Source organism: Canis aureus, chromosome 10 (assembly GCF_053574225.1).
Source record: "Canis aureus isolate CA01 chromosome 10, VMU_Caureus_v.1.0, whole genome shotgun sequence".
NCBI lineage: Eukaryota > Metazoa > Chordata > Mammalia > Carnivora > Canidae > Canis > Canis aureus.
In genome coordinates, this window is record NC_135620.1 from 38,515,971 (window position 1) to 38,534,279 (window position 18,309).

Below are 18,309 nucleotides of genomic sequence, written 5' to 3' on the forward strand. Positions count from 1 at the left end.
CAGAATTAAATTCCTTTGAAAATATGTAGCCTTGGAATGACATCGTTTTATTTTCTTTGATGCACAGCCTGCGCTTAAGTTTAATGTATAAATTGTCACAATAATTAAAAAAAGAGTCGGGGGAGCTGCGACGCGGGAGACGGTGGCCCAAGTAGCCACAGCTGTGCAGAAAATGTGATTAGGCGTATTATTCACGTGGACCCTGCTTTTTAACGGTAGGGCCACCGCACCTGCAGTTCTGTGTATTGATTGGGTCCAAACCCCTGACCGTTTTCAGGCCCTCAGAAAGCAGATTTCAACTCATTTCTGGATTTGTATGATTCTCTGCCTCATTTTGGTGAGAAAAGTCTTGCCTGATAAACGCTTCTACTATACTATTTTATAGTAAAGACTCTGTAGAACTCTAGACACATGGTTCATCTGGAATTTTCTAGTGGGAGACAGATTACTTCTCTAGAGCATAAATCAAAGTAAAGACTATCTAATGACTACCCATATATATAAATGCATGTTATCTAAGAAGGCTCATCTTTAAATGATTTGATTAAGGTGTGGAGCATGTTCCCTTATTCTGTAAACATCACTGTAACATCATCCTATAGTTTGTAGAAACTGATTACACAACGGATAATGACGACCAAATGTGCATTCTGAGCAACTGAGGATCATCACAAGAATTCTCCAGAAATGAGCCAAAGTTCCAATGTGTTTTCCTGTATCATGGAGAGAGGAGAAAAGCTAGTTGCTAATTTCAGAGTCATTACCCATACAAATCCATTCACACACTTACCGCTTTGGACAACTGACAGACCAGCAATTGCCAAACAATTGTATTCACACAGTGCATTTTTGGCTGTGCCCCCACTCTGGCCAACAGCAGAAGTGATTCCACATCAAGTAACCTGTAATTTACATTCCCCTGATTGGTTCCAGATCTGTCTGTTTTTGATGTTAGCATACAAACAATTTATGCGAGGCAAGATGTGTCTATTTGGGGTCCAGTGCCTTTCTTGAGAGTCCTCATTATAAAGATGGGGAATGTGTTGGGCTGCAGAGCAGCCCTTGGAGAAGGTGGAAGAATTGACAGAACCAAAGGATTCCACAGCCTCCTATTTCCTCCAGTGGGTTTGTATGGCAATTGGAATAAAACCTTCCTTGTCTTTTTTTTTTTTTTTTTTTTTTTGTATCTTGCAAGACCTTAATGATCTGTACCTGCTGGACTTTTCGACTATTCTTCTTTTCTTTTTTTTTTTTTTTAATTTTTTTTAAGGTATTTATTTATTTATGATAGTCACACAAGAGAGAGAGAGAGAGGCAGAGACACAGGCAGAGGGAGAAGCAGGCTCCATGCAGGGAGCCCGACGTGGGATTTGATCCCGGGTCTCCAGGATCGCGCCCTGGGCCAAAGGCAGGCGCCAAACCGCTGCGCCATCCAGGGATCCCTTCTTTTCTGTTCCTCTCATGAATACACTAAAGTCTCACTGGCTTTCTTTCTCTGCACCTTGCCAAGCTCCTTCCTGCTCTTTGTCCTGCTATACTCTCTCCCTGGAATATTCTCCCGTTTTCCAATGGTTCCTTCTTATCTATCCCAGTTTAGCTCTAACTTCACTTCTTTAGATTCTAATTTAACTAGCTCTTAGCTGACTTCCTGAAACACCCCTCACACTTTGTCCCATTACTTATTTTTCTTTATATGCCTTAGAAGCATCGGAAATTATCTTGTTTGTGTGCTTACTATTTTTCTGCAACTGAAATGTAAGCTCCATGGGGGCAAGAGCTGTATCTATCTTGTTCATTTACATAGTATCCATAAAACAGTGCCAAGCACAACATAAACTCTCAGAAATATTGTTTGAATTCAGGAAGAAATGTCAAAATCATTACACTATATGGAAGTCACTCTAGGGATACGGGGGGGGGGGGAATGCCATATCTTCTTTCAGAGGTGGAGTAAAAACTTTTGAGTTCCTTTTTTAAGATTTTATGTATTCATGAGAGACATAGGCAGAGGGAGAAGCAGGCTTCCTTCGGGGAACCTGATATGGGACTCAATCCCAGGACCCTGGGATCAGGACCTGAGCCAAAGCCAGACGCTCAACCACTGAGCCACCCAGGCACCCCAAAACTGTTGAGTTCTTATACCAGTGAACTTCAAAGTGTGGTCTGGGCATCCCTGTATGTCCCTAAGACCCTTTTAAGAGAGCCATGGGGGTCAAAACTATTCCTATTATATACTGAGAAGTTATTTGAGTTATTTGCCTTTCTTATTCACATTCTGTTACAAATTTACAGCAGAGTTCCCCAAAGACGTGACCAATGAACCGAATGGGGAAGTCGAAACGAAAAATCTACCTGCCTTCTTATATCAGATGTTAAAGAGATTTGCCAAAAAAAAAAGTAAATCAATGCCACTCTTCTCATTTTTTTCTGCTCTGGAAAACAGTTATTTTTCATCTTAATATATGAGTATGTATTCATTTCCTATCACTACTATAACAAATTACCACCAATTAAGTGGCTTAAAAACAACAGAAATTTATAATTCTGAGGTCAGAAGCCGGAAATGGGTTTCACCAAGCTAAGACTCAAGGGTGTCCACAGGCCTGCTCTCCTTTGTAGAGGCCCAACGAGAGAATCCATTCCCTTACTTTGTCCAGCTTCTAGAGGTAACCCACATTCTTTGGCTCATGGTACCCTTACATCTCTAAAGCCTGTGATCTCCAATTTTTTTTTGTTGTTGAGATTATTTATTTATTTATTCATGAGAGACACAGACAGAGGCAGAGGGAGAAGTAGTCCCCATACAGGGAGCCTGATGTGGAACTGGATCCGGGACTCCAGGATCACGCCCTGGGCCAAAGGCAGGCACCCAACCTCTGAGCCACCCAGGCATCTCAAGCCTGTGATCTCTAAAGCATTTGTATCACTCTGACACTTCCTTCTTCTTTCATTTATACCTACTCTTGTGATTATATTGGGCCCATCTAGATATCCAGCATAGTCTGCGCCTCTCAAGATGCATGTCCACATCAACTTAATCGCATCCGAACATACAGGTAGCAGCCGAGATTAGGATGTGGACCAGTATTAGGAGCCTTCATTCTGCCTACCACAGTATTGTAACAAATGATTGGCCTATTATTATTTTAAATGAATTGATCACTATTTAAAATTTTTCAGTTTCAATTTATGCTACAATAAATACCAATAGCTATTGCCCACATAAACCAAAGCTCTTTGCAGTCTTCAATAATTTCTGAGAGGTCATGAGACCAAACAGTTTGAAAATCGCTGGCCTGCACAATAGCTATTTTCCCTTCTTCCATGTCTCAAGTTAAACTAGATTGAAATTGTACTAAAATAATTATGCTGGTTCTGTTTCCTTTGCTGTGATTGGTTTAAGGATGGGCATGTTACTTAGTTCTGGCTGAGGAAGGATGAGGGGAAATCATTGAGGGACTTGGAGATAAGATAATTTTATTCATTCAAACAAACAAACAAACAAAAACTGGCAAGAAATAAATCGTCCCTGTTCTGCTCTGAATGTTAGGATATGAGAACGTGGGGTAGCCCGGGTGGCTCAGTGGTTTAGTGCTGCCTTCAGCCCAGGTCATGATTCCGGAGACTGGGGAATCGAGTCCTGCGTCAGGCTCCCCACATGGAGGGAGCCTGCTTCTCCCTCTGCCTGCGTCTTTGCCTCTCTCTGTCTCTCATGAATAAATAAAATCTTAAAAAAAAAAAAAAAAAAAAAAAGGATATGAGAACGTGGTATCTGAAACAGCTGCATCCATCTTGTGACCAGGAGGAAGTCCACACACACACACCTGGGATGGCAAGGTTGGAAGGTGGAAAGCAAATGAGCTCTTGATTTTGTTTTTGACATGCTGAATTAACCAACCCCAGGTGGCTTGAGACTCGTTATGTGATGTAATTCATCCCTTTATTATTTAGGCCACTTTGAGGTTGCTTTCCTATTACTTGCCGCTTAAAGCTTCAAAGCTGCAAAAGCAGGAAATGCTGACACTCATAGTTGAAGGTTACTGGTGACCCTTCCAAGAAATGGTTTACCATCCAACCAGTTAGTTTTGTTTGTAGTTGTGGCTGGGTTATAAGTGTGTGTTCTTGGCGGGGTCTGCCGCTAATGAGGAGTCATTTTTCTGGATTAAGTATATGTAAGTTGATTTGCATAGTATATTTTATACATATCCTATGAGTTTTGTTCTAAGGAATACAATGTTTTAGAAACCAAGTAAGTCCTTAAATTAAAATTTTCAACGTGTGATTTTGTGCAACGCTGTTAATCTTGCTTGGAGATTCTGAATATTATGTTATTCAAATACTGCCCAATACATTCACAATGGACTACAGTTCTTTGTAACTTCTTTAAGAAATGCAAAGAAAATGAAATAAGAATATTGTGGGAAGAAAATCTGAGCATAAAGAAGAAACTTAGTTTCAATGTCAGACACAAAATTAGGGCAGACAAAATATTTTCACCCTCAAAAAAATGAGTTTATATGGAATAACATAAACTCAACTTGAGGGTACTTTCAGCCTCAAGATTAACAGTTCACCCAATGTTAACATAAAATGAAAGAAATTTTTCTGTAAGAAGTTTAGTCATGAAGCAGATCAGGACTATCAGATAAGGCAATTATTATTCTAAGTTTTAAAATTTCATTTTAACAATAGTAATTTGTGAACATTAAGTATTTGTTGTTTGATATCACAGTTTTTAATGTGTTTTATTTAGGATGTATTTTGATGTTTCTTTTTTTTTTTTTTCAGTGTTTTCCATTATTAAATGCCCTCATCAGGTAGACTTAATTTTACATGTTATTTAAATGTATAATATTCTTACAAATATATTAGTTCATAATACTAATAAACCATGCATTGATTATTATTTTTTACAGAAAACTTACAACGCTATCACAGAAAAAGGATCCACTATATATGATTATGGTCACTATTATTATTTAATAATATACAAGTGAAGGGTTATATGATTATAGAATAACTTATGATTTGGGGAAATCTTAGGAACTTCTGTTCTCCTTCCTGAATTCAAGGATTAGTATCTGTCAGGAATTTGAAAACATAAGATCTACATTTATATTTTTTTTTTTTTTTGAGATTTTATTTATTTATTCATGAGACACACAGAGAGAGAGGCAGAGACATAGGCAGAGCCAGAAGCAGGCTCCCTACAGGGAGCTCTATGTGGGACTCAGTCCCAGGACCTGGGATCACACCCTGAGCCAAAGGCAGATGCTCAACCATTGAGCTCCCCAGGAGTCCCCCAAAGTATTTCTAAATTGTTCAATCTTAGAATATTTTTCAAATTCTGCATTTTTTTTATAGATATCCATTAATCATTTTGTGGATAAAAGCCCCACAAATATTGATCCCAACCTTCATTCTCTTTGACTCTCAGATGCATTTGATATTTTTGGTCACCTGCTTTACAGAACTCTTCCTTCTGGTGATTTCTTCCATATTCTCCCTCATCACAGCCTCTCCCCACTGCTTCACATGCTCACTCCTTCCTATACACAATGTGGGAGTTGCCCAAAAGGTCAAACTTCCCAGCCTTTCTCCTGTTTTTTGTGGTCTTCTTCAGTGTCTGAACCATCCCAACTGCAACATGATCTCTATAATCATTTCTATTCCCCTGGTCCAGTTCTACTTCCTTTGCTTATATTGTCTACACAGATCTTGTAAGTTGAATGCTCAACAAATAGCTTATCTTCACCTCCAACTTAACCTGACACTGAAACCATCAACAACTCTTCATTTTTCTGTCTTTGCTATTCTTTCATTCACTCAAGGGCAAACCTGTTTGTACCATTTTTTCCCTGCCTTCATTTTCCATATCAAGTCATTTACAAAATCACATAAAAGTTCCTTCCATTTACTCCTCATGTTTGTCCATTCTTGCCTTATTCATATGACCACCATTTTTTGAAGTTAACAAGTGTAAGAATTTTTCAGTTATACTCCTTATGTCCACCTTCCTCTCATTCTAATCCATTTGCTGCCAGATTCTAACTTCTTTAACTCTATTTTTATTGCATGTCTCTCCCTTGTATAATAGATGGCTAAATAAATAACACCCTGTTTTCTACCATATTAAGCCAAATTGTAATGTTCGCTTTCAAAGCTTACCTTTATTCAACTCTCACACTTAGTTTAGTGCCTGGTAGTTGATCAACAAATCATGATGAATGAATGAATGACTTACCCTATCTACACAATGTTTTTTCCTACATAAACCTGCTGCTCTACTAAGATAGAGTTCCCCTCAAACATGCATGATCATCTCTACATTTTTCTCCTGACTTTCTAAATGGATGCATACCTTCCACTTTTACCTACTCATATCTGTGCCAATTTGCTTCCACCAAAGGTCATTTGAAATCGCTCAGAAAAAGAGGCACAACTACATTAAGATCATTTATGATTATAGTTAAAATTTAACTATAGTTAAAATTATAGTTAAATTTACTAATATATCTACCTTGTGTTAGGTTCTTTATCATCTTCTTTGCATATTTATTGAATCTTCACAACATACTCTAGAGTTAGACATTATCTTCCCTACCATATGAATGAGAAAGAGGCTCAGAAGCTTTGAATAGCTTGCCTAAGGACACACAGCATGTAAGTGTTAAAGTGAAGATTACATCTCCGGTTTATCTTCTAGCCCTTAAATACCACCCATCTTTCAAGGATTTGATCAGATGCCACATCCTTCAAGGAAACTTCCTTTATTTCTGTGGCTTTCTTTTTCCTCTCAGCATCAAAAGCATTTATAGTCTGGATCATTGATTGATCACCTAATTGCATGCTGTTGTGTGTTTATGGTGGTTTTATATATGTCTATCTTCTTAATGAGAAAGTAAGCTCATTGAGGACAGAAACCCTAATGATTACACATTCTCAACCCCTCACCATCCCTGGTAGAGTGACAGGCACATAAACAAAGTGTTTAATGAAATAACTTATGAAAATATCTTAGACATGAAATAATTTCAAGTGAAAAGCATATTTCTATAGGAATTAAAGTCCTCTTATCACAGATTCTGAAAGTACATGTGACTCCAGTTGTGTCTGGTTACTTAGACATTAGGGCCAGGCCACTTTCTATTTGCTTTAATTTCATACTGTTTTGATGCATTCACTTGTTGGTTCACTCATGTACCATGTCAGCTGCTAAAGTAGGGAGAGTCTTGTTAAAGCCTCATTGCTTCTGAGTTATGTGGATAATTGCCCTGTATTATGTCAGACAGAGCCCCCCTTTATGTATCTTTGCTCATCTCCTATGTTCTCTGTGCTGTGTAGCCATCTCACCTCTCTCCTACCAAAAGAATATGTCTCGTTTATGTACCACATACTTCTTGCTCCATCCATATATAATTGTTTAGTTCTTGTCCTGAAAATGCTTTAAAAATGTGCCTTGGAGGGACGCCTGGGTGGTTCAGTCAGTTAAGTGTCTGCCTTTGGGTTAGGTCATGATCCCATGGTCCTGGAACTGAGCCCCACATTGAGCTCCCTGCTCAGCATGGAGTCTACTTCTCTCTCTCCCTCTGCCCTTCTCCCAGCTTCTACTGTCTCTCACCCACTTTCTTTCTCTCTCAAATAAATACTCTTTAAAATAAAAATAATATAAGATAAAAATGTTAGTTAAATTTTAAGGTCCTCATTCTTATGCTACAATTATCTTCTCACTTGCCTTATATAAACAAAGACATTATTTTGCTGGACTAATGCTATTCATTTATATAAAATTATGAATCAAATTGTCTAGCCTAAAAAAAGTGCAGCATGTGGGCGGCCCGGGTGGCTCAGCTGTTTAGTGCCGCCTTCAGCCCAGGGCCTGATCCTGGAGAACCGGGATTGAGTCCCATGTCAGGCTCCCTGCATGAAGCCTGCTTCTCCTTCTGCCTGTGTCTCTGCCCCTCTCTGTGTCTCTCATGAATAAATAAATAAAATCTTAAAAAAAATAAAATGCGGGGATCCCTGGGTGGCTCAGCGTTTTGGCGCCTGCCTTTGGCCCAGGGAGCGATCCTGGGGTCCCAGGATCGAGTCCTGCTTCGGGCTCCCAGCATGGAGCTCTTCTTCCTCTGCCTGTGTCTCTGCCTCTCTCTCTCTCTCTCTCTCTCTCTCTCTCATGAATGAATAAATAAATAAATCTTTTTTTTTTAAGTGCAATATGCTGAATCTCTACCCAAATTACCAACAAAGGTAAATACCTTCCAAGTTTGATTTTGTAGCCAAATAAAACTCAGTGGAAGTAATTTACATAGAAGTCCATGAAGACAACAAGTAGAAGACTGATGACCCTTTTGATAAAGTTGATGAGATTAAAATGCTGTAGGGCTTTCAGCCAGGTGTAAAAAGGCCAAAGGCTGAGCAGAAAACAGTTTACCTAGGATGGCTTTATTTACCTTCCATTGAGCTACTATATCTTCTGGGGACCAGAAAATAGGAAGTAAACTCACTACCTACAAAGCACTTTACCCATATTATCTCACTTCATTTTATCAACAACCCTGTATATAGTTATCATTCCCATTTTACAGGAAGAGAATTTAGTTCAGAGAGAATAAATAACTTTGCAGAGGCCTCAGGGCACAAAAATAGAAAACCCGGAATTATAGCAAAGCTACCAATTTCCATGTCAATGCTTTGTCTGCTAAGAGGCATGTGTACTGATTGACCATATGGTCTCACACTCTGACTCTTCTATCATCAAGACTTTAGGGAAGTCCCAGTCACTTAGTTACATAGCATTAATGTGCACACCAGCCTGTAAACAGGACTGAGCAGTTGTATGGCCGTCTATCTACTTTATACATAGTTAAGTATACCGTGTACTTTTCCAAATGTAGCTTTATATTATGGTCCTCTTATTTCCAAGTTTATAATGGAGAAATAGAACTTTCATGCATCTTTAGCTTAGAAATGGTTAACGTTCTTCCAAAGATTTTAGTACAACAGGCATAAACAATGTTATTATTTAGATCTTTTTTTTTTTTTTTTTTTTTTTTCATTTTGAGAAGTGCCTTCTGATATAGCAGGCAAAAGCAATCTGGTGGCTTTTTGTGATTGCTATTCACACTTGGTAATGAATAAAAATTCCTTTGGCTCTTTTGGAAGAGTCAGAAGGGAGTCATTGGTTTAGTAGAGTTGTGGCCTAAAAACACCAAGCCAACTCATCAGAGCTGCTGATCTCGTGCCCTTCCTCTGGCAAACCATGTGTCGGATGTGGTAGGAAAAAAAATCTCTCTTTCAGCAGCAGAATGTGTGCAAGCTACACCCTGAATTATCCCATGATGACCTTGCAAATGCAACACATGCCCTTGTGACCACAAGGCCCAACAACTGTAATTTCCTCTGCTTTTCATCAGAGTTCTGCTGCTGCCTGCAGCAGGCACAGCATATATGGGTACAGCTGCGCTCTGAAACCTACAATACCTGCCCTCCATACTTTACTACCTATATGTAAAAGATTGTCGAATAGGAAGCTGGCCCCACAGCTTATGCAAACTCTAAGTTCATCTTCCTGGGTGAACTATGAAGTCTGGCTAATGTTAACTATACAGCCAACCAACATTTGGGGTATATTACCTAATGCACTTGCTGAAGTCATTCCAAAGATCATTATTAGGCAATTTCTCTGAGCAAACCATAGGTTAAAGAGGCACTTCCTCTGTGACATCATTGATGGTTCTTTCTTTTTTTTTTTTTAATTTAAATTCAATTTGGATGGGTATTTCATTTACTCAACACATATATATTTAGCACTTACTAGATGCCAGCTGCTACTCTATGTACTGAGAATGAAGCCCTGACCAGAATAAAACAGGCCACTAGTTTCCCTGAGCTTACTATCTAGCAGTGGAGATACAATGAACAAGTTGCAGATGAGAGTTTGAATGCTTTAATAACAATGCTTTAATAACAATGAAATAGGGTGCTGTGATCCAAGAAGACTAGGAGTGGGATGTTGGTGGTGGATAACTGGTTATATGTTTTACATTGGATAGTCAAAGACTTCTCTGACAGGTGATATTCTGCTGAGATTAGAACCATGATAAACTTTGTAAAGATCAGTGGCAGGACGCCTGGGTGGCTTAGCGGTTGAGCGTCTGCCTTTGGCTCAGGTGTGATCCCAGGGTCCTGGGATTGAGTCCCGCATTGGGCTCCCCGTGAGAAGCCTGCCTCTCCCTCTGCCTGTTGAGTCTCTGCCTCTGTGTGTGTGTGTGTCTCTCTCATGAATAAATAAACAAAATCTTAAAAAATAAAAAGATAAGTGGGAAGCCCCTCCTATGCACAGGCCCTAAGGTGGGAAAGAGGTGAGAAAGGAATTTAAAGAAGGTTAGTGTGATTGGTGTGTCCTGAGGGAAGGGAAATAGTGGAAAGACTTTTTTTTTTTTTTAAGATTTTATCAATTTATTCATGAGAGACGGAGAGAGAGAGAGGCAGAGGCACAGGCAGAGGAAGAAGCAGACCCCATGCAAGAAGCTCGACGTGGGACTCGATCCCTGGACTCCAGGATTGCGCCCTGGGCCGAAGGCAGGTGCTAAACCGCTGACCCACCCAGGGATCCCCATGGAAAGACTTGAAGTAGGAGTGAGAGGCTAGGCAGAGGGAACCCACATATACATATTCAGTCAAACTTGTACTGTAAGACAAGACCCCAAAATATATATAGTTTTAGATGAGATGAGGTTCACCAACCAGAGAATCCACTGCTGGATTGGGATGAGGGAGGGCAGGGAACAGACAACCTTGGGTACATGGTGGGAATCCTCAGTGATTTCCCTACTTGTAGACTTATCTAGAGGCCAGAATTTTCAGTCATTGCAAATGCCGATACCAAGTTCACAACTTGATCCCCATCACCTCCTTTGTCATTGGTGTCATTTTAAAGTCCCAGCATCTCGTAAAGATTCAAATGATGACATCCTTTTAAAAATATTATATTGGCTTATTATTTCATTTGCATTATACTCAGTAAAAGATGGACGTGCAAGACGATAATACCCATAGATGCAAAGTGGCTTGACATGTAAAATAAATATCCCCAAACTCCATTAAATGTTTGCTCACCACATATTTTCTAAACCATACTGAGAAAAGCTCACTCAAACTTCTGTGACACCATTGGCCCTTACTCTGACTCTCCAAATGGCTCTCTTGAAGCCTCCCTGTGTGCCTTCATCCTCCCAGGGCTAGTGAATATCCCCTCCAAGGAACGCTGTGTGGCCTCATCAGCAAAAAAGTGGCATACCTGTGGTTTGGTACGGAGTGAACTGGGCCAGGAATCTGGGGAGCAAGCCTTTATTCCCATCATTGCCAGTCACTCTGGGATCTCAAGCTAATCAAATCGTCTCTGTACTTTAATTTATACCCATGCAAAATGGAAAACATAATACTGTAGTGGTGCTCTAAACACAGCCAAATCTGATGGGAACAAAACATTTAGGGTATTTCATTTTTTTGAAGCTCAAAGACATGACCAGGAAACCTCCAGTCACAGAGACTGAGAGCTCTTAAGGAAGCCTAACACCAAATAAAATGGGGAGAGTTTTGCTCTATTCTAGATATGTACAATTAGATCTGGCCAATGTCTCTTCCTGTGGCAGGCTGTGATAAACAGTGTTGAGAGAAAACTAACCAAAGGCTAGATTGCATGAATATCACATACAGAAAGGCTAACCATTCACCTATTTATGCTATAATATCACATTAAAATACAGCGGAGTTTGATGTTGCTTAAACTATTAGCAGGTTGAACTCTGTTAAATGGCACATTCTCCCACAATGGAAGGTTTCATTTTAACGCCAGTTCAAGGAAGTTTATCAAATCCTGACTTTGAGTAGGCCATTTTTACTCCCACTGAGGGGCAATTATAATGTAGTTGCTTACAATGTAGTAGGAAGATAAGCACAGTGAGGTGAGGCAAGAAAAGTGCCATCAACAAAACCCAAGTACTCATAGAAAATGTAGGGAAAACTTTCTGGTTGGAGAAATAACTAGGAAGTGGTATTTAAAATAGAACTGGGAAAAAGAAAATAAAATAGAACTGGAAAATAAATAAAATAGAACTGGAAAGATCCCAGTAGGCAGAGGGCACAAATTCCAGGTAGAAGAAAATGAATGTACAAAGAAAGAGTGTAAAAAACAAGAAATACTGATTTGAGATGGGGGAAGGACAAGTAGTATATCATAAGAGCAGTTGATCTCAACCTGGCTGCATGACTGAATTAACTGAGAAGGTTTTATTTTATTTTTTTTAAAGATTTATTTATTTATTAATGACAGAGAGAGAGAGAGGCAGAGACACAGGCTGAGGGAGAAGCAGGCTCCATGCCTGGAGCCCGATACGGGGCTTGATCCCAGGACTCCAGGATCTCGCCCTGGGCCAAAGGCAGGCACCAACCGCTGAACCACCCAGGGATCCCCCTACTGAGAAGGTTTTAATAAAAACACAGATTTCTGGGCTCCTTCCCAGACCTTATGAATGAGAATTTTTGAGAGTGGAGATCTAGATTAGCACGCTTTTCTTGTTTCTCCTCCCAGTTCTCCAAGTGATTATAATTTGCCACTAGGTTTGAAAACCACTACAGTAAGTTTTACCATACTCAGAAGAACCTTGCCATGGTTGGCCATGTTGTAGAATGGTGTTTTCCAAACTTGGTTTTGAAAATCAAGTTAGTGAATCTCACTACCTACTTTTTAAAAAAAATTCCAAAATATCAGAATACGCTGTATGCTGTAAGGGTAGGAACATTTTGTAAAAGATATATTTCTGTTGTTTGAGTGTGTGTTTGTTTATATATATGTGTTTATGTTCTGGTCCTTTTTTTTTTAAGATTTTATTTATTCACAGAGACACAGAAAAAGAGGCAGAGACATAGGCACAGGTGCCCCTGTGTTCTAGTTCTTTATGTAAAATGCAATTTCTTACTGATTTCTTCAATCAAAATAAAGATCCAAGGGACGGCTGGGTGGCTCAGTGGTTGAGCGTCTGCCTTCAGCTCAGGACGTGATCCAGAGGTCCTGGGATCAAGTCCCTCATGGGGCTCTTCTCAGGCAGTCTGCTTCTCCCTCTGACTATGTCTCTGCCTCTCTCTCGGTGAGTCTCTAATGAATAAATAAATTCAATCTTAAAAAAAAGAAAGATCCAATTATAGAGAGCATTGTATATATCTTAATTGGTAATGGGGAGCTATGGAAGTTTTTGAGCTATGGAATAAATGACATGATCACATTTATACTGTCAAAAATTATTCAGGTAGCAATGTATAAAATGGACTGAAATGAGAAAAATAGGAATGACAGAGTAATTAGAATCTGTATCACCAATTTTTAAAAATCAGACTGATTAAAATACATATGACTTCTTAAGTTATATTTCTAATTAACATAATTAACATTTTTCTTTATTAGGCCAGTAGGCACATCAGGGTTGATCAGGACTTTGTTATTTATGAACAGCAACTATTACTTAGCCTCTATTGGCACAAAGACTGTGATTAAGTGATACACTACATTGTGTGAATTCTAGGGGGATAAAGTAAAGGGAAATACGTAGAGATATGTTGTATGCAATTCAAAAAGTGGGTTTTAGTCTAGGATATTCATTAAATGACACACAATGAAAGGATCTGAATAGACATCTCTCCAAAGGGAATGTACAAATGACCAATAAGCACATGAACATCATTAGTCATCAGGGAAATTCAAATAAAAACCATATTGAACATACACTACAGCATGGATGAACCTTGAAGACATTATGTTAAATAAAATAAGCCAATCTCAAAAGGACAAATGCTACATGGATCCACTTATACAAGGTAGTCAGACTCATAGTAACAGTAGAATGGAGGTTCCAAGGGGCTGAGGGGAGAGAGGGGAAATTAGAGTTATTGTTTGATAGGTACAGAGTTTAAATTTCATAACATGAAAGAGTTTTGTGGACAAATGGTGGTGATGGTCACATGACAATGTGAATATACTTAATGCCACTGAGCTGCACACTTAGAAATGGTTAAGATGGTAAATATATTGTATTTTCTAGAAGATTTTATTATTTATTTGAGAGAATGAGCAAGAGAAAGAGCACTTGTGCAAGCTGGAGGAGGAGCAGAGGGAGAGGCAGACTCCCTGCTGAGCAGGGAGCCCAACATGGGGCTTGATCCTGGGATCCTGGTATCAAGACCTGAGCCAAAGGCAGACATTTAACCTACCGAGCCAACCAAGTGCTCCAAGGTAAATTTTGTATGATGTGTATATACCACGACTAAACGTTTCTTTTAAAAAATCACGTTGAGGGGGTCCCTGGGTGGCTCCGCGGTTTAGCGCCTGCCTTCCGCCCAGGGCGTGATCCTGGAGTCCCAGGATCGAGTCCCACATTGGGCTCCCTGCATGGAGCCTGCTTTTCCCTCTGCCAGTGTCTCTGCCTCTGTGTATGTGTGTGTGTGTGTGTGTGTGTGTGTGTGTGTGTGTCAAATAAATAATAAAATCTTTAAAAATTAAAATTAAAAAAAAACCACGTTGAGACGCTACTTCAGGGGTACGTGGGTCGCTCAGTCAGCTAAATGTCCGACTCTTGATTTTTCCTCAGGTCATGATCTTAGGGTGGTGAGATTGAGCCTGCATCAGACTCCACCCTGGGCCTGGAGCCTGCTTAAGATTGTCTTTCTCCTTTTCTTTCTGTCTCCCACCCCCAACTTGCGTGCTCTCTTCCTTTCTCTCTCTCTCTCAAAAAAAAAAAAAAAAAAGGAAAAAATGGTACTACTTCACACTCACTAGACTGGTGTTCATCAAAAGACATAATAACAGATATAGATGTAGAGAACTCAGAACTCTCATCAACTGTTAGTGAAAATGTAAAATGGAGTAGCCACTTTGGAAAACAGTTTGGCATTTCCTCAAAAAGTTATATATAAAAGTTAAACAGAGTCCATTCCTAGGTATATGATACTTGAGAGAATTGAAAACTGATGTCCACACAAAAATGTGTAGAGGATTGTTCATGGCAGCATCATTCATAATAGTCAGAAAGTGGAAACAACTGATGAATGGATAAATAAAAGACTTAATATCCGTAGAATGAAATACTCTTCAGTCATAAAAAGGAATGTAGTACTAAAAAATGCTACAGAATGGATGAATCTTAAAAACATTGTGCTAAGTGAAAGAAGCAAGACTCCATTTGTATGATGTTTCCGTAATGGACAAATCCATATAGACAGAAAGAAATGATTGACAAGAGCTGGGGAAAGATGGGAATAATGGTTAGTACTAATGAGTATGATTTCTTTTTGGTGTGATGAAAATATTCTGGAACTAGATATTCGTATTGGCTGCACAACCTTTGAATATACTAAAAACGACAGAATTGTGTGCTTGAAAAGAGTGGATTTTATCTCAGCTTAACAATGGAATACACTTCATACGCTAATTCACACATAGGCCCTTGGGCATTCTAACTAAGCACACATGTTACCTGAAAACCAGACTTGGTCATTTCCCAATAACGTGGTCAAATGAAACAGATTACATAACTGCTCTGTGAGATCGTTTCCTCATCTGGAAAATGGAGGCAATGATACTGCCTACTTCCTCATAGGGTTAGGCTTTGTGACGATTAATGAAGAAATCCAAGGAAATACTTTAGCACAATGTATAGCACATAGAGCTCAATATTAGCTTGTATTCTTTTTCTTAAATACCAGTTCAGGTCATTTCAGAAGTGCTGAAAGACATAGAACACTGTATGAATCAGGAGGTCATGAGGCAATTAAGGATGGGAAAGCAGGTTCAATACCTTGTCAGTAAAAGGGGATATTGTAGGTAAACCAAGCTCTTTAACATTCCCTCTGTTCCCCAAGCCTGTTTTCTTCTTCATAGCACCTATTATCTTTATGTTTGTTATTTGTCTCTCTCTCCCCAGGAGAATGTAAACATTATCAGTGTAGAACTTTAGTTTTGTTCAGTGCTCTTCCTGGCATCTAGAAAACAAGGCAGGGCCCATAGTAGGTGCTCAACAGGTATTTGTGAGGGTACAGAATAAAAGAATGTGAGAAGGCAACTGGGGAGACCACTATTGAGATGATGTGGGGTCTTAGTTCCTGTTTAAATCTGGGGCAGGTATCTTATTATCAACAATTCCAGAGCTGAGACTGGGAAGCTGGAGCTTTACCAGTTTATCACAGGCTTTGCCATGGACTAAATTGTGTCCTAAAGTTCATATGTTGAAGTCTTAACCCCCAATATAATGATATTTATAGATGGAATTCATGGGAGGTAATTAGGTTAGAGGAGATCATAGGGTGAGGCTCTCATGAAGGGATTAGTGACTTCATATGAAGGGCAAGAAAGAAGAGATAGCTCTCTGCCTTGTGAGAAGACAGAAAAAGTAGCCATCTGCAAGCTAAGAAGAGAGTTCTCACCAGGAATTGAATTGGTCAACACCTTGCTTATAGACTTCTAGCCTCCAGAACTTTGAGAAACAAATATCTGTTGTTTAAGCTACCCAGTCTGTGGTATTTTGTTTTAGTAGCCTGAGCAGATGAAGACAGCTTTCCTTTTCTCTCATGGAGCCCTTTGAGGGAGGTGGTGAGCACTGCCTTTTAAACTCCTATACTTACTTTCAGAGACAGTAGCAAAAAGTGATAAAACCTATTGTACTCCCAGGTCTTCCAGAGGGGAATGGATATAAATGCTAGGAAATTTTAGATTTTCCATCTTGCTAGGATTGGCTCTGCTATCTTCCACAGTCCTTACTATTTTCTAGTGCTTAATAATTACAAAATTTGAAGCTATTTTGGTGCTATACATCTGGGTAAACGTTTTAGCTGCTCTGTTTGGCTACTGAAAGGTTTCATCTGGAAGTAGAAAACTGGGGTTCCCAGACCCAATTTTGAACCCTATTTGCTACATGACTGTAACCAAGTTATATAGGCCAGACACTTGATTTTCCAGATCATCACCAGCAAGTTTAGTAAAACCAAACTCACTGTTGTTCATATAACCCAGAACATATACAATATATATTGAATGTATTTTGTTGACTTTAAGGTATAGTAGAAAAGTAAGTTGTAATAATAATTACTAAAGTTGGGACACCTGGCTGGCTCAGTTGTAAGAGTAGGCAACTCTTGATCTTGGGGTTGTGAGTTCGATTGCCACAGTGGGTTTAGAGATTAATTAAAAATAAAATCTGGGGATCCCTGGGTGGCGCAGCGGTTTGGCGCCTGCCTTTGGCCCAGGGCGCGATCCCGGAGACCCGGGATCGAATCCCACATCGGGCTCCCGGTGCATGGAGCCTGCTTCTCCCTCTGCCTCTCTCTCTCTCTCTCTCTCTCTCTCTCTCTCTCTCTCTGACTATCATAAATAAATTTTTAAAAAAATTTTTTAAAAATTTAATAAATAAAATAAAATCTTTGGGGGGCACCTGGGTGCCTCCCCACCCAGTTGCTGAAGCATCTGCCTTCAGCTCAGGTCATGATCTTGGGGTCCTGGGATCAAGCCCTATGTTGGATTCCCTGCTCAGCATGGAGTCTGCTTCTCCCTCTCCCTCTGCTCCTCCTCCTACTCATGCTCTCTCTCTCTCTCTCAAATGAAAAACATAAATAAAAATAAAATAATAAAATCTTTTTTACAAATTGCTAAAGTTAGGGACACCTAGGTGTCTCAGTCAGTGGGCATCCAACTTTTGGTTTTGACTTAGGTCATACTCTTGGAGTTCTGGGATTGAGTCCCACATCAGCTCCACATGCTCAGCACAAAGTTTGCTTATTTCCCATTCCCTTCCCCCCACTCAAGTGGTAATGCTCTCTGTCTCTCAAAATAAATAAAATATTTTTAAAAAAATACTTAAGTCAATAATAGGCATTTGATAACACCTGCCAAGGGTGTGGGAACAGGCATATTTACACACTATTTTTTTAGTTTATTTATTTAATCAATCTTTACACCCAACTTGGGGCTTTGACTCACAACCCTAAGACCAAGAGTCACATGTTCTACCAACTGAGCCAGCCAGACACCACTTCGTTCACATACTTCTGATAGAAGTGTAAATTGGTTCAGCTGCTACAGAAGGCAATTTGACAATATTTATCAAAATCACAAATGTACATATTTTTTGAACTTCTTGGAAATCCTAGGTATACTTTCCACTTGAGGAAAGTAACAGTACTTCATAGTAGCTTTATTTGTAATGGCAAAAGATAGGAAGCAATGTTAAATGTTCATTCAGTAGGGTAATGATTAAATAAGTGTGG

At 39.4% G+C, this 18,309-nt stretch overlaps 1 long non-coding RNA gene across 6 annotated transcripts in view; it reads left to right on the plus strand.

Annotated features, from left to right (window-relative positions):
- LOC144322242 (uncharacterized) overlaps nucleotides 1-18,309 on the plus strand; it is a 76,798-nt gene that overhangs the window by 1,431 nt on the left and 57,058 nt on the right. The window lies entirely within an intron of this gene.